Below are 16,491 nucleotides of genomic sequence, written 5' to 3' on the forward strand. Positions count from 1 at the left end.
CCCTAACATTTGCATAACTCAAAGCCAGAGTACAAATGAAGGTCCTCATGCAATACATCTAAACGTTGAAGTGATAAAGCAGGCGATCGTATAGTTAAAAAAACATGTCCTCTCCTCCCACAACAGCTTTACAAAATCCTAAAGGCCAGGGTCCAATGTAGAATTCTTAGATTACTTAGAGTACATACAAAAGGAGAGTCAGCTTGTGACTTACCCCACTTCTCAACTCACCCCCAGCCTTGCGTACATGGATGCAGACCCCCAACTCACATGTTCAATCAAGCCCACTTCCCAGCCACCAGCCAATTCTTCATGTTTCTGGCCTGGGGGTGTGCACAGGCATGTTGTGAGGTATGGGCTGCACGATGGTGAGTGGTGGTGTCAATTTGACCTCCAGAAAGTCAGCTTTGTGGAATCCTGTGAGTCCTTCTAGGAAGTGGGATATCAAACCCTGGAGGACCCGACCGCAGGGCACAGGAACACCATATCCACCTGCAGAATCCTGGGCTACAGCTGTGTTCTTCACAGCCCCAAAACTGTGAGGGGTGTGTGGAGGGGCAAGGGAGGGTGTCATTTGTCCTGCAGCAGAAGAGCACTGCTTTGAGATACATACCAGAGGGAAAAAATAGAGTGTCTGACGCTCCACCACTGAGCCAACTGGCCAGGGCCAATAAAGGACAAGCATGCTCTTGGGAGATGACCTGGGAGAGGCCCCGGAAGCCAGTTTAGACCTGTTTGGGCAGGGAGGTCTGGGGTCTTGGGTACCAGGAGGGTGCTCTATAAAGGGAGGTTCAGCTTCCAGGTGGCCACATCCCTTTGGCTTAGGGGACATCTTATCCCACAGGGAAAGGGTACAGCAAGATGAGGACCAGAGTGAGGCCCTCTATAATGGGGGCTTAGTGCAGGGGTCTGTCTTGCTCAGTCCAATAGCAGAGCTAGTAAGAGGTAAAATTTAATTGCAAAAGACCTACTTAAAAGATTTTCCCAGTAATGTATATTTTTCCAAGATTAAATGTTTTGTTTTTTTCTAGTGAGAGAGAGAGAGAGAGAGAGAGAAAGAAACAGACAGACAAGACAGGAAAGGAGCAAGATGAGAAACATCAATTCTTCACTGTGGCACTTTAGTTGTTCATTGATTGCTTTGTCATACTATATGTGTCTTGACTGGGGGGCTATAGCCTAATCAGTGACCCCTCGCTCAAGCCAGTGACCTTTGGGCTCAGGCCAGCGACCATAGTATGGTCATGTCTATGATCCCACGCTCAAGCCAGTGACCCCATGCTCAAGCTGGCAACCTCAGGGTTTCGAACTTGGGTCCTCAGCATGCCAGGTAGACGCTCTATCCATATCGTGCCATCACCTGGTGAGGCCCAAGATTAAATCTTTTTTTTTATTATTTATTTACTTATTTTTTAGAGAGACAGAGAGTGAGTCAGAGAGAGAGGGATAGACAGGGACAGACAGACAGGAACGGAGAGATGAGAAGCATCAATCATTAGTTTTTCATTGTGCGTTGCAACACCTTCGTTGTTCATTGATTGCTTTCTCATATGTGCCTTGACCACGGGCCTTCAGCAGACCAAGTAACCCCTTGCTGGAGCCAGCGACCTTGGGTTCAAGCTGGTGGGCTTTTCCTCAAACCAGATGAGCCCACACTCAAGCTGGCGACCTCGGGGTCTCGAACCCGGGTCTTCTGCATCCCAGTCCGACGCTCTATCCACTGCGCCACCGCCTGGTCAGGCCCAAGATTAAATCTTAAGTGTTGATGAAACTTCACCTAAAGGGGATACCAGGGCAGGACTACTTTTCATACCGATTTCTAGACCTAATTAATGTGCAAAAGTACTTTTAAAAGAAAAAAAGATATTCCCATATAATGTGTTGACCTTATTTAACAAACCATAATAAATATATCCTAATATAAAGAGCTTATAGAAACAGGTGGGAAAGTTTAAAAAAAAAAATCAAATTATAAACATTCATTTAGTGTAGTACTGATGACATGTTACTGAAGGGAACTTGTTGCCTTCAGTAAACACCGACAGCCTGACCTGTGGTGGCGCAGTGCATAGAATGTCGACCTGGAATGCTGAGGTTGCTGGTTTGAAACCTGGGCTTGCCTGGTCAAGACATATATGAGAAGCAACTACAAGTTGATGCTTCCTGCTTCTTCCCTCCCATTAACTCTCTCTCTCTCTCTTCTCTCCAAGATTTATAAATAAAATCTTTTATTTTTGTATTTTCCTGAAGGGAGAAGTGGGGAGGCAGAGAGACAGACTCCCACATGTGCCCTGACCAACCAGGATCCACCCGGCATGCCCACCAGGGGGTGATGCTCTGCCCATCTGGGGCGTTGCTCTGTTGCAACCAGAGCTATTCTAGCACCTGAGGCAGAGGCCATGGAGCCATCCTCAGTGCCCAGGCCAACCTGGCTCCAATGGAGCCTTGGCTGCGGGAGGGGAAGGAGAGATAGAGAGAAAGGAAAGGGGGAAGGATGAAGAAGCAGATGGGTGCTTCCCCTGTGTGCCCTGGCCGGGAATTGAACCCAGGACTTCCACATGCTGGGCCGACGCTCTACCACTGATCCAACTGGCCAGGGCCAATAAATAAAATCTTTTTAAAAAGAGTGATGTTTGCAAGCAACACTCTGTGGCAGATGCAAAACTGTCTGACACAATTTGAGCTTGCTATACTAACAGAGTCTAACCTATTTGGGTACTCTGTCCTTCATGAGACAAAATTTATATAGACTTAGACAATGTTAAAAAAAAAGAGTGATGTGTTGGGTTTGGTCTTTATAAACTTGACCACTCCTTAAAAAAAAAAAAAATAAGCCTGACTTATGGTGGCGCAATGGATAAAGCGTCAACCTAGAACACTGAGGTCGCTGGTTCAAGACCCTGGGCTTGACTAGTCAAGGCACCTAAGAGAAGCAACAGCTATGAGTGGATGCTTCCTGCTCCTCCCACTGCCTTTCTCTCTCTCTCAACCCTAAAATTAATAAATAAAATCTTTAAAACAAAACAAAACAGTGACATAGATGGCTAGGCTGAGGCTTCTTTTGAGCTTGTACCTATGATTCAATTTTCCTACCACTTTTCTCTAGGTGAACTTACCATGAAATGTTCCTCTTTTAACATACTTTGATTTCCTTTTTTGTTAATATGGGTGGTTTGTGTCCTTCATGTATGGCATCTATCACTGTTCAGTTCTCATTAGTCCTATCAAACAGCCTATTCATAAATGCAAATAAGGCAGTACAAGTACCTGATGGTTTCAAATTCTGTACTGAGAGGGTAGAATAAGGGGAATTAGAGCAAGGCCATCAAAAGGAACAAATTTCCAGTTGGTTATAAGATGAGTAAGTACTAGGGACGTAAGGTACTATACAGCGACTCCGGTCAACACCGCATGGTGTATATGAACGTTGTTAAGAGAGTAGGTCCTTGGCATTTTCATCAAAAGGAAAAAAACTTTTTCCTTCTTTTTTGTATCTATATGAGATGATGGCTGTTAACTAAAGTTGTGTTAATCATTTCACAATATAGGCAAATCAAGTCATTATGTTGTATGTTAACTATATCTAAATATAACTTCAAAAAAATTCTAAGTCCAGATGATGCATAATCTTGTTCATATTAACTTTTAAAAGATGATTATCAAAACCAAAACCCGAAACTTAACAATCCTGGTGGATAATTCCCAAACCTCGAAGAAGCTCTCAGGACCTACAGGCCCCAGGTGGAGAAACACAAGATCTTACTCAAGGAGAGTCTGGACATCTGGGACCTTTGTCCATCACAGGCCCCTATCCTTGGTTTCCTCCCCTGTGAAGTGAGGACAACACTACCTGTTGCTATAAAGATCAAGGGCACTGAGTGTGACCAGGGTCAAGAGCAGAGTGGTTAAAGTTCAGATGGCGGGCAGCCAGTGGGCTCACTCCCTGGTGAAACACCTGCTCTGTACAGCAAGGGACCAACAGCTCTACTTTACTCATATTTTAAAAGGCCTTACTTATTCTGAACTTTGAGAGTCATTTGGGAACAGGGAAACAGCAATGACATTTAAAATATGGGACACTTGGTAGAGCATGGGTACCAAGCCATCAGATTGGATATTTGGGACATACCAGCTACACAGTAGTCCTGGCTGAGTCTAGGAAATTGAATTCAAAGGCATTAGGCAGCCTGACCAGTGGTGGTGCTGTGGATAGAGAGTTGACCCAGAACACTGAGGTTGTTGATTCGAAACCCCGAGGTTGCCGCCTTGAAGCCCAAGATGACTGGCTTGGCTTGAGCCAGAAGTGTGGTCCTTAGTCAAGGCATGTATGAGAATCAATCAATGTACAGCTATGAGTTGACGCTTCTCACTCTCTCCTCCTCTCTCCTTTGCTGTCTCTCTCCAAATAAAATAAAATAAAATAATAAAATAAAATAAAGGCATTAGTCATTCACGGTACCTGTCCTTCTCTCTTATATTATGCTTCACTAAAAATGCACAAGCCAAATATGGGCAGTGATGATTATAATTATAATGGCTAACATTTACAGAACCCTTCAGAAAGTTCCAGGAACTCTTGTTTTCTATTCACAATAATTCCATGAAGTAAGGACAGAGGCTGCTATTCCCATTTTACAGATGAGAAAACTGAGGTTCCCAAAGGTTAGAGAACTTACTTAAGACCACACAGCTAGCAATCTTTTTTTAATTCATTTTTAGAAAGAAAGAGAGAGAGAAAGTGAGAGAGAAAGAAGGGGGAGGGAGGAGCAGGAAGCAACAACTTCCATGTGTCTAGACCAGGCCAGCCCAGGGTTTAGAACCAGCAACCACACAGCTAGCAATCTTAAGAGGCTCCAGTCTTGAAGTCCAAGCTGTCTCAATTGCTGGCTACATACTGCCTGTAACCCACAGACCTCTGCTACATGCAGTACAATCAGTAATTTTCAACTCTACCAAGAATACTTCTACCTTTTAACTACTCAGTTCAGTGGAGATAACTGAAAACATGAGACATTTAAAAAGTATTGCAAGGCCTGGCCAGATAGCTTAGTTGGTTGGAGCATCGTCCTGATACGTACACCAAGGCTGCAGGTTCAATCCCCGGTTAGGGCACATATAAGAATCAACCAATGAATGCATGCATGAGTGGGACAACAAATCTCTCTCTCTCAAATAAATTTTAAAAACATTTAAAAAGTATTAGTTTCTGACATAAACTATGGTAGCTTTACCTTCCTAATTATTCTTCACCTGGGCTGATATTAGACGAAGCATGTTAGATGTAATGCTTAAAATCCAAACCCAGCAGTCTCAGAGCGAGAGGCCTCTGAGGCTGCGAGGGGATGGGGAGCCAGCAGGACGCAGACTTGCCGCAGATAATCCACAGAATGAATATTCCATATGTGGTAATTAAGAGTTGACTGTAATAGAAGACACACTTTCTTTCAGGAGGAACATATTGATCTAAGACCACAAAGTGGGCAACAGTCATTTGTAAAGCTTGCCAAAAAGGTTTTCAGTTAAACTCAAGCATGGAAAGTTCTAATTCTATGTGAACTGATACTTTAGAAAAATTAAGTCTCTAAGAATAGGGTTTCAAACCAAAAGGGGCCCTGAACCACAACTAAAATAAAAATGTGATGGTATTATTCTCTAAAATTTCTCATCTGGTGGTGGTAGTGGGGGTGGGGGATGGGGGTGACTACAAACACAGAAGGCTTGACAATTCTTAGGAATGGACTGATATTACATGATTGTTTTTTGAGTTGCTAGGCAATATTAAAAAACAAATGTTCGTGTTCTGAGATCACTCTGCATTCATGCTCCCAATGGGCAATGCATGTGTTCCCTGCCTTATTCCACTCTCCTTGGACCAGAGGAGCAGAACACGGCAACAGTGATGCTACTGGTCCATCACGGCAAAAGATACCAATCTGTGTCTCTAAAACAAATCATTTGTTGGCCACCTGGCAGCCAAGGTCTCAGGCCAGACAACGTTTTCCCTGGACTGTCATTATTTACACCCAAATTAAGTCCTACACCTTCAGTGTTCTTTACATCATTTGAATCAGCTTTCTCTGCAGGTAAATTATCCTTTTTTCCCTCCTACATATCTAATAAAAGCCCGATTCCCTTTTATGGGCAATTTTCATGTCTGGGAAAAAGAAAGTACAGACTTTTCATGAGAGTTATTTCTTTGTTTCTAAGAAATAGCCTTTCACTGTGAGAAGACCTGTTTCAGACCACCCTTCTTAAGGCCATGTTGACATTACACTTAGATATATATGTCTGCTTCCTTCTTTGTTAATATCGTTAACTGTCAAGTCTCTTCTTTTTGAAAAAATTAATGATGCATCTGGTTCTAAAATTAATATCACATACTTAATATTACAGAAATAAACTCACTTCTTTTGTTCTAACTTTTGCCCATCTAATATAATATAGTCAGTCCATGCTTATAATTCAATCACTATACCTCAATATTGCAGTATATCCCTTTCCATTTGGACATGTGGCTCATGATACATAGAGAAAAAAAATAGCCCACTGATATTTTCATTTTCTTAAATTACAAACATAATTTAGTACTTTAAGAACTCCCACCCCTTCCTCCCTCCATAAAACAATGAAATGGAACAAAATAGTAGATCTATGTTTTAAATCAAGCTCCACATTCAAGGGCAGGCTGGCCATGACTTACCTAGGAGGACTAGTTCAATGAGCCAGCATCAGTAACATTCCCCAACGGAAGCAGAGACAAATCTACCACAGGTCACTTTTCAGTGGGTATCCCTAGTTCCTGATATACATGTGCCACACAAGATTAAGAAGCTGGTTCAATAACCACCATTTCTATAGCAACCCACATACACTCTGCAGGCTGTGTTTTGAGAAGGCAGTTAAAACCAGATTCTACAATGCAGCATCACTTAGAATATGCTTTTATTTCTGTCATCTCATTAGAATGAGAGTATTCAATTCAAGTACCCTTGAATTTAAGTTATTATTAAATGGCAGAAATGTGTCATATATATAATTGCAATTCTTGATTTATTTGCTGCTTGATGTCTGTCGGTCACTTTAAATTCAAACCACTGACCTGGTTTGCTTGTACAGAAGGAACTATCCCCGAGGGCAACAAGTCAGATCGCAGTCAGACAACTGGCAATATTGGACAGCCATCTGCTGTCCTAGTTATAGGCGAAAGACACTATAATAAATGCATGTAAAAATGAGCTGACATAATCATTTCTTACTGCCCAGAAAGCTCAGGGCTAAGATGCTTTCACCAGGACCAACAGAACTTCATTTGGGTCAAACAGCCCCCTGCCCCCTGCACAGGACTGATAAGAAAGTGTGTATGTGCACTTTGTCCCACTTGTTCAGAGACATCTTGACACCGTGGACACAGGCACTGGCATTGTACTACTTTTCAAAGGTTGGAAGATTATAAATTAAAGACATCTGTTAATTCCTCAAAGGAGAACACTTAGACTCACTAAATCAAGTGCTATCTTGCACCATAAATTAAGTGGCATTTTAACATGATGGCCTCAGTGCTGCATGTAAACGTAGTGGCAGTTTCAATTCTAGTATATGCATTGCGCCTCTTAAATGATTTTCCCAAGGCGGCCCTCACCAGTTGGCTCAGTGGTTGAGTGTAGACTCGGTGTGTGGATGTCCCAGGTTCGATTCCCTGTCAGGGCACACAGGAGAAGCAATCATCTGCTTTTCCACCCCTCCCCCACTCCCTCTCTCTCTCTTCCCCTCCCACAGCCATGGCTCAATTGGTTTGAGCACATCAGCCCTGGACGCTGAGGATGGCTCCGTGAAGCCTTTGCTTCAGGCACTAAAAATAACTCAGTCATGAGCATAGCCCTAGATGGGGGTTGCTGGGTGGATACTGGTTGGGATGCATGTGGGAGTCTATCTCTCTATCTCCCCTCCTCTCACTGGAAAAGAAGAAAAAAAATTTTTTTCCCAAGGGTACACATAACAATTAGCCAATTCATATTGTAACATACTAAACAAAATCCAACACTATGATATAAGATAGTGTTAATCTACTAAGACACCCTCCAATGAACATGTGTGTTAAAATATGAAGATGTTAAATTTTAAAATGGGAAATTCTTTGCCTGTTCCAAAAGAAAAAATTTTAAAAGATAACTGTAGCCATTAAAAAAAAGACAACCATGATAAATGGCAATGTCAAATACAGAGTCCACTTTACTGGTTGTATGAAAGGGAGCTGCCTAGGAGTAAATGTCCAGTTATCCAGCAGTCATGGATTGAAGTAATTAAGTTAGTGTTAAAAAGTGAATTTACTTTTTAAATAGAAGTCCCATAGAACTAAGAAAGAATTTCATCTTTCTTTACAGAGTTTGAAATCTTGCCCTGTAACAAAGGTGATACCACACTGAGCATCGGTAGTCACCCCTGGAAAACGCTGGAGGGTTACCTGGAGATCAGAGGATAGGAACTGTGATTGAATCAACACCCCAGTTTGACCCTGCAGAGCACACTAGGATGGTAAGAGCTTACCTGTTGAATGCATTTTGGATCAAGAATCACAAAATTTTCCGTAACAGGCCAGAGATAAATATTTTCAGTTTGTGGGGACATACAATCTGTCATAACCACTCATGAAAAAACACTCATACAGCCCATATGCAAAGTAATAGGCATGGTTGTGTTCTGATGTCTTATTCCATTCGGGCTGCTATAAAAAAGTACCACAGACTGGGAGGATCATAAACAACAGAAATTCATTTCTCATAGTTCTGGAGGCTGCAAGTCCAAGATCAAGGTCCCATCAGATTTCGTGTCTGGGTGTCTGGTAAGGACCTTCTTCCTGATTCATGGATGACAGATGCCTTCCTGCTGTATCCTCACACGGCAGAGGGGCCAGGGATCTCTCTGGGGTCCCTTTTATGACACTAATCCCATTTATGGGGGCTGCACCCTCATGACTTAATTACCTGCCAAAGGGACCACCTCCTAATACCGTCATATTGGGACACAGACATTCAGTCCATTAGCAGTCAATAAAAACTTTATTTAGGTAAGCTTACATTTTAATTTTATATAACTTCCATGTGTCATGAGATATTCTTTTTCTTTGGATTCTTTCTTCAAGTATTTAAAAATGTAGAAACCATTCTTAGCTTTTGGGCCAGTTTGTCGATACTTACTTGGGTGAAAAAATTTTTTAATAATTCACAAACTGCTATATCTGGTTGTTAAACAAGCTGGAAGTGTGGTTACTTAAACTTACCTCAGATGTAGATAATTTAAAGTGTTAAAGTGGTTTGAAGTGATCATTATACTTGAATTAGTCATAAGTAGCAGTTAATTAGTAAATGGTATTATATGCTAAAAATATGTTTCTATTTTTTTTCCTGATCTGATAATACTGCCTTGGAACTTTTTATTTTACAGAAATAATTTAATTTATACTTACATTACTGATTAAATGTAGTAATAGTAAAAAAATAAATCTTTATGAAATAGTAGACTTTTACTGAGTACAGTGAGTTAAGGAACTTAATGTTTCATTGAAATCTCCATTCATTCTTAAAGATTTTAGGAACCACATTTTAATTAATTTGATTATTTCTGAATGACTACCCAAACGTTGGCTTTTTCTCCGCACATAATCTGCTATAGCCAGAAATTCGGCAGTTATATTATTCACAGTAAAAAGACCTTTTAAATGGAAATAAATCAAGTACACAATGAAGGTTCTCAATGAAAAAAGGCTCAGTGCCATGGGGATTATTTCCAGAGTAAAACTACAAAACTGGGCAACTTCAGAGGCTTCCTTGATTTCTACTTTGTGTTCATTTTCTGTTGCTACTGTAATAAATTACCACAAACTTAGGGTCTTTTTTTTTTAAATGAAATCTTTTTATTTATTTACAGAGACAGAGAGAGAGTCAGAGAGAGGAATACAGACAGACAGACAGGAACGGAGAGAGATGAGAAGCACCAATCATTAGTTTTTCATTGCGACACCTTAGTTGTTTATTGATTGCTTTCTCATATGTGCCTTGACCGTGGGGCTACAGCAGATCTAGTAACCCTTTGCTCAAGCCAGCGACCTTGGGTCCAGCTGGTGAGCTTTGCTCAAACCAGATGAGCCCGCGCTTAAGCTGGCGAGCTCGAAGTCTCGAACCTGGGTCCTCTGCAACCCAGTCCGACGCTCTATCCACTGCACCACCGCCTGGTCAGGCAAACTTAGGGTCTTAAAACAACACAGATTTATTCTCTTATAGCTTCAGAGACAGAAGTCCAATTTCACTGGGCTATAACCAAGGTGTCGAAGGCTTAATCACATCTGCACAGCCCCTTCACCGTGTAAAGTAATCTTCACATTGTCCCAGGGATTATGATGTAGAGATATTTGAGAGGCCATTGCCACTCATATAAAAAAACCTTTTAGGAGAGTGACGTCACAGAAATGGCGCCGTGAGCAGCGCGTCCGACAGATCTCCCCAAAATCACAACAAATTTATCAACTAGAAACAGGAAAATTTATCCTCGGAGCATTCCGGAGTTCCACACAAACTGAAAGCGAAAGGACTGTTATCACTTGAATCTGAGAGACGAGGGTGTGGAGGAAGCTAACTACCGCAGGGACGTTCATTCAAGCTACGGACGGAGTGCGCCTGTGTGCTATCAACAAGACCACCCCAGATGCCAATAAGAAAGAGGAAATCGAATATTATGGATACAAAAGAAAGAGAGGTAACACAAATAGATGTGGAAAAATCTATGGAGAAAAGACTTAACATATTGGAAGCCTTGGAGCTAAATGACAGAGAATTTAAAATAGAAATCTTAAAAATACTCAGAGATATACAAGAAAACACAGAAAGGCAATTTAGGGAGATCAGAAAACAACTCAATGGACACAAAGAATATATTACCAAGGAAATTGAAACTATAAAAACAAATCAAACAGAAATGAAAAACTCAATTCACGAGCTGAAAAACGAGGTAACAAGCTTAGCTAACAGAACAGCCCAGATAGAAGATAGGATTAGTGAAACAGAAGACAAGCAACTTGAGGCACAACAGAGAGAAGAAGAAAGAGACTCAAAAATAATAAAAAACGAGAAAGCCCTACAGGAATTGTCTGACTCCATCAGAAAGAATAACATAAGAATAATAGGTATATCAGAGGGAGAAGAGAAAGAAAATGGAATGGAGAATATACTCAAACAAATAATAGATGAGAACTTCCCAAGCCTGTGGAAAGAACTAAAGCCTCAAATTCAAGAAGCAAACAGAACATCGAGTTTTCTTAACCCCAACAAACCCACTCCAAGGCACATCATAATAAAGATGACACAAACCAATGACAAAGAAAAAATTCTCAAGTCAGCCAGGGAAAAGAAGAGTACAACATATAAAGGAAGGCCTATTAGATTATCATCAGATTTCTCAGCAGAAACTCTACAAGCTAGAAGAGAGTGGACCCCAATATTTAAAGCCCTGAAAGAGAGGAACTTTCAGCCAAGAATACTATACCCATCAAAGCTATCCTTCAACTACGAAGGAGATATAAAAACATTCACAAATACAGAAAAGATGAGAGAATTTATCAGCAGAAAGCCCCCACTCCAGGAAATACTAAAGGGGGTTTTCCAACCAGATTCAAAGAACAAAAGAAAACAACACCACAAGTAACAGCTCCACCAAGAACACAATAAAACCAAACTTAAACTGTGACGACAAAGGAAAAAAAGGGGGGAGAGGATGGAGATTAACAGTAGCAAAGGACGATGAAGTGCAGAAATACTCATAAGATAGGGTACTACAATGAATAGGGTAGGTACCCTTTTCATTATTTAATGGTAACCACCCTTGAAAAAACCACCACAAAAACACTTGACTTAAAAAAGGTAGCAACAGAGGAAAGAAGTATGGAACACAAACAAACAAAAACAAATGATAGAAAAACAAAAGAGAAGAATCAAACAAGATACAAAACTAACAGAAAGCAATTTATAAAATGGCAGTAGGGAACCCACAAGTGTCAATAATTACACTAAATGTAAATGGATTAAACTTACCAATAAAAAGACACAGAGTAGCAGAATGGATTAAAAAAGAAAATCCAACTATATGCTGCCCACAAGAAACACATCTAAGCAACAAGGATAAAAACAAATTCAAAGTGAAAGGCTGGAAAACAATACTCCAAGCAAACAACACCCAAAAAAAAGCAGGTGTAGCAATACTCATATCTGATAATGCTGACTACAAGACAGAAAAAGTACTCAGAGACAAAAATGGTCATTTCATAATGATTAAGGGGAAGTTGAATCAAGAAGACATAACAATCCTTAATATATATGCACCAAACCAAGGAGAACCAAAATATATAAGACAGCTACTTATTGACCTTAAAACAAAAACTAACAAAAATACAATCATACTTGGAGACCTCAATACACCGCTGACGGCTCTAGATCGGTCATCCAAACAGAGAATCAATAAAGATATAGTGGCCTTAAACGAAATACTAGAACACCTGGATATGATAGACATCTACAGGACACTTCATCCCAAAGCGACAGAGTATACATTTTTCTCTAGTGTACATGGAACATTCTCAAGAATTGACCATATGTTGGGCCACAAAGACAATATCAGCAAATTTAGAAAAATTGAAATTGTACCAAGCATATTTTCTGATCATAAAGCCTTGAAACTAGAATTCAACTGCAAAAAAGAGGGGGAAAATCCCACAAAAAATGTGGAAACTAAACAACACTTCTAAAAAATGAATGGGTCAAAGAAGAAATAAGTGCAGAGATCAAAAGATATATAAGACAAATGAAAATGAAAATACGACATATCAGAATCTCTGGGATGCAGCAAAAGCAGTAATAAGAGGAAAGTTCATATCACTTCAGGCCTATATGAACAAACAAGAGAGAGCCAAAGTAAACCACTTAACTTCACACCTTAAGGAACTAGAAAAAGAAGAACAAAGACAACCCAAAACCAGCCGAAGAAAGGAGATAATAAAAATCAGAGCAGAAATAAATGAAATAGAGAACAGAAAAACTATAGAAAAAATCAATAAAACAAGGAGCTGGTTCTTTGAAAAGATCAACAAAATTGACAAACCCTTGGCAAGACTCACCAAGGAAAAAAGGCACAGGACTCAAATAAATAAAATCCAAAATGAAAGAGGAGAGATCACCACAGACATCATAGATATACAAAGAATTATTGTAGAATACTATGAAAAATTATATGCCACCAAATACAACAATCTAGAAGAAATGGATAAGTTCCTAGAACAATACAACCTTCCTAGACTGAGTCATGAAGAAGCGGAAAGCCTAAACAGACCAATCAGCAGGGAGGAAATAGAAAAAACTATTAAAAACCTCCCCAAAAATAAAAGTCCAGGCCCAGACGGTTATACTAGTGAATTCTATCAAACATTCAAAGAAGACTTGGTTCCTATTCTACTCAAAGTCTTCCAAAAAATTGAAGAAGAAGCAATACTTCCAAACACATTTTATGAGGCCAACATAACCCTCATACCAAAACCTGGCAAGGATGGCACAAAGAAAGAAAACTACAGACCAATATCTCTAATGAATACAGATGCTAAAATACTAAACAAAATACTGGCAAACCGAATACAACAACATATTAAAAAAATAATACATCATGATCAAGTGGGATTCATCCCAGAATCTCAAGGATGGTTCAACATACGCAAAACGGTTAACGTAATACACCATATCAACAAAACAAAGAACAAAAACCACATGATCTTATCAATAGATGCAGAAAAGGCTTTTGATAAAATACAACACAATTTTATGTTTAAGACTCTCAACAAAATGGGTATAGAAGGAAAATATCTCAACATGATAAAGGCCATATATGATAAACCATCAGCCAACATCATATTAAATGGCATAAAACTGAGGACTTTCTACCTTAAATCAGGAACAAGACAGGGTTGTCCACTCTCTCCACTCTTATTTAACGTGGTGCTAGAAGTTCTGGCCAGAGCAATCAGACAAGACAAAGAAATAAAAGGCATCCATATTGGAAAAGAAGAAGTAAAGGTATCACTTTTTGCTGATGATATGATCCTATACATCGAAAACCCGAAGGACTCCACAAAAAGATTATTAGAAACAATAAACCAATACAGTAAGGTTGCAGGATACAAAATTAACATACAAAACTCCATAGCCTTTCTATATGCCAACAATGAAATATTAGAAAACGAACTCAAAAAAATAATCCCCTTCACGATTGCAACAAAAAAAATAAAATACCTAGGAATAAACATAACAAAGAATGTAAAGGACCTATATAACGAAAACTACAAGGCATTAAGAGAAATAGAAAAAGACACAATGAGATGGAAAAATATTCCTTGTTCTTGGATAGGAAGAATAAATATAATTAAAATGCCCATATTACCCAAAGCAATATATAAATTTAATGCAATTCCCATCAAAATTCCTATGAGATTTTTTAAAGAAATGGAACAAAAAATCATCAGATTTATATGGAACTATAAAAAACCCCGAATAGCCAAAACAATCCTAAGGAAAAAGAATGAAGCTGGGGGCATTACAATACCTGACTTTAAACTATATTATAGGGCCACGATAATCAAAACAGCATGGTATTGGCAGAAAAATAGACACTCAGACCAATGGAACAGAATAGAAAGCCCAGAAATAAAACCACATATATATGGTCAAATAATCTTTGATAAAGGGGCCAACAACACACAAAATGGAGAAAAGAAAGCCTCTTCAACAAATGGTGTTGGGAAAACTGGAAAGCCACATGCAAAAGAATGAAACTCGACTACAGCCTATCCCCGTGTACTAAGATTAATTCAAAATGGATCAAAGACCTAAATATAAGACCTGAAACAATAAAGTACATAGAAGAAGACATAGGTACTAAACTCATGGACCTGGGTTTTAAAGAACATTTTATGAACTTGACTCCAATGGCAAGAGAAGTGAAGGCAAAGATAAATGAATGGGACTACATCAGAATAAAAAGTTTTTGCTCAGCAAGAGAAACTGATAACAAAATAAACAGACAGCCAACTAAATGGGAAATGATATTTTCAAACAACAGCTCAGATAAGGGCCTAATATCCAAAATTTACAAAGAACTCATAAAACTCAACAGCAAACAAACAAACAATCCAATAAAAAAATGGGAAGAGGACATGAACAGACACTTCTCCCAGGAAGAAATACAAATGGCCAACAGATATATGAAAAGATGCTCAGCTTCATTAGTTATTAGAGAAATGCAAATCAAAACTACAATGAGATACCACCTCACCCCTGTTAGATTAGCTATTATCAACAAGACGGGTAATAGCAAATGTTGGAGAGGCTGCGGAGTAAAGGGAACCCTCATCCACTGTTGGTGGGACTGTAAAGTAGTACAACCATTATGGAGGAAAGTATGGTGGTTCCTCAAAAAACTGCAAATAGAACTACCTTATGACCCAGCAATCCCTCTACTGGGTATATACCCCAAAACCTCAGAAACATTGATTCGTAAAGACACATGTAGCCCCATGTTCATTGCAGCACTGTTCACAGTGGCCAAGACATGGAAACAACCAAAAAGCCCTTCAATAGAAGACTGGATAAAGAAGATGTGGCACATATACACTATGGAATACTACTCAGCCATAAGAAATGATGACATCAGATCATTTACAGCAAAATGGTGGGATCTTGATAACATTATACGGAGTGAAATAAGTAAATCAGAAAAAAACAAGAACTACATGATTCCATACATTGGTGGAATATAAAAACGAGACTAAGAGACACGGACAAGAGTGTGGTGGTTACCAGGGGTGGGGGGAGGGAGGACATGGGAGGGAGGGAGGGAGGGAGAGAGTTAGGGGAAGGGGGAGGGGCACAGAGAACTAGATAGAGGGAGGCGGAGGACAATCTGACTTTGGGCGAGGGGTATGCAACATAATTTAATGACAAAATAACCTAGACATGTTTTCTTTGAATATATGTACCCTGATTTATTAATGTCATCCCATTATCATTAATAAAAATTTATTAAAAAAACAAAACAAAAACCTTTTACATAAATTTTTGTTATTCACGAGTGGTATAAAAAGCCAATGTGAGCAAGGGTGGTGCATCTATAGACCTGTGCCATACTGTTAGGACATATGCAGGGTGGGGCAGAAGTGCGCTGTGAGTATGCAAAACACACGAGTTTCCTCTTGTATTGTGTTTTTTTGTTTGTTTTTTTACAGAAAAAGAGAGAGAGAGAGAGAGTCAGAGAGAGGGACAGACAGGGACAGACAGACAGGAACAGAGAGAGATGAGAAGCATCAATCATTAGTTTTTTGTTGTGACACCTTAGTTGTTCATTGATTGCTTTCTCATATGTGCCTTGACCGCGGGGCTACAGCAGACTGAGTAACCCCTTGCTCAA

The 16,491-nt window shown here is 39.6% G+C and overlaps 1 protein-coding gene and 1 non-coding gene across 5 annotated transcripts in view; one reads left to right on the forward strand and one right to left on the reverse strand.

Moving 5' to 3' along the window:
* FAM171A1 (family with sequence similarity 171 member A1) overlaps positions 1-16,491 on the reverse strand; it is a 177,788-nt gene that overhangs the window by 20,992 nt on the left and 140,305 nt on the right. The gene's annotated exons all lie outside the window — the stretch shown is intronic.
* Positions 2,638-2,760, forward strand: LOC136407370 (small nucleolar RNA SNORA28). Its single transcript, XR_010751913.1, has one exon. It is a non-coding gene; the product is annotated as a small nucleolar RNA SNORA28 (small nucleolar RNA).

The sequence above is a fragment of the Saccopteryx leptura genome, chromosome 5, assembly GCF_036850995.1.
Source record: "Saccopteryx leptura isolate mSacLep1 chromosome 5, mSacLep1_pri_phased_curated, whole genome shotgun sequence".
In the NCBI taxonomy this organism is placed as follows: Eukaryota; Metazoa; Chordata; class Mammalia; order Chiroptera; family Emballonuridae; genus Saccopteryx; species Saccopteryx leptura.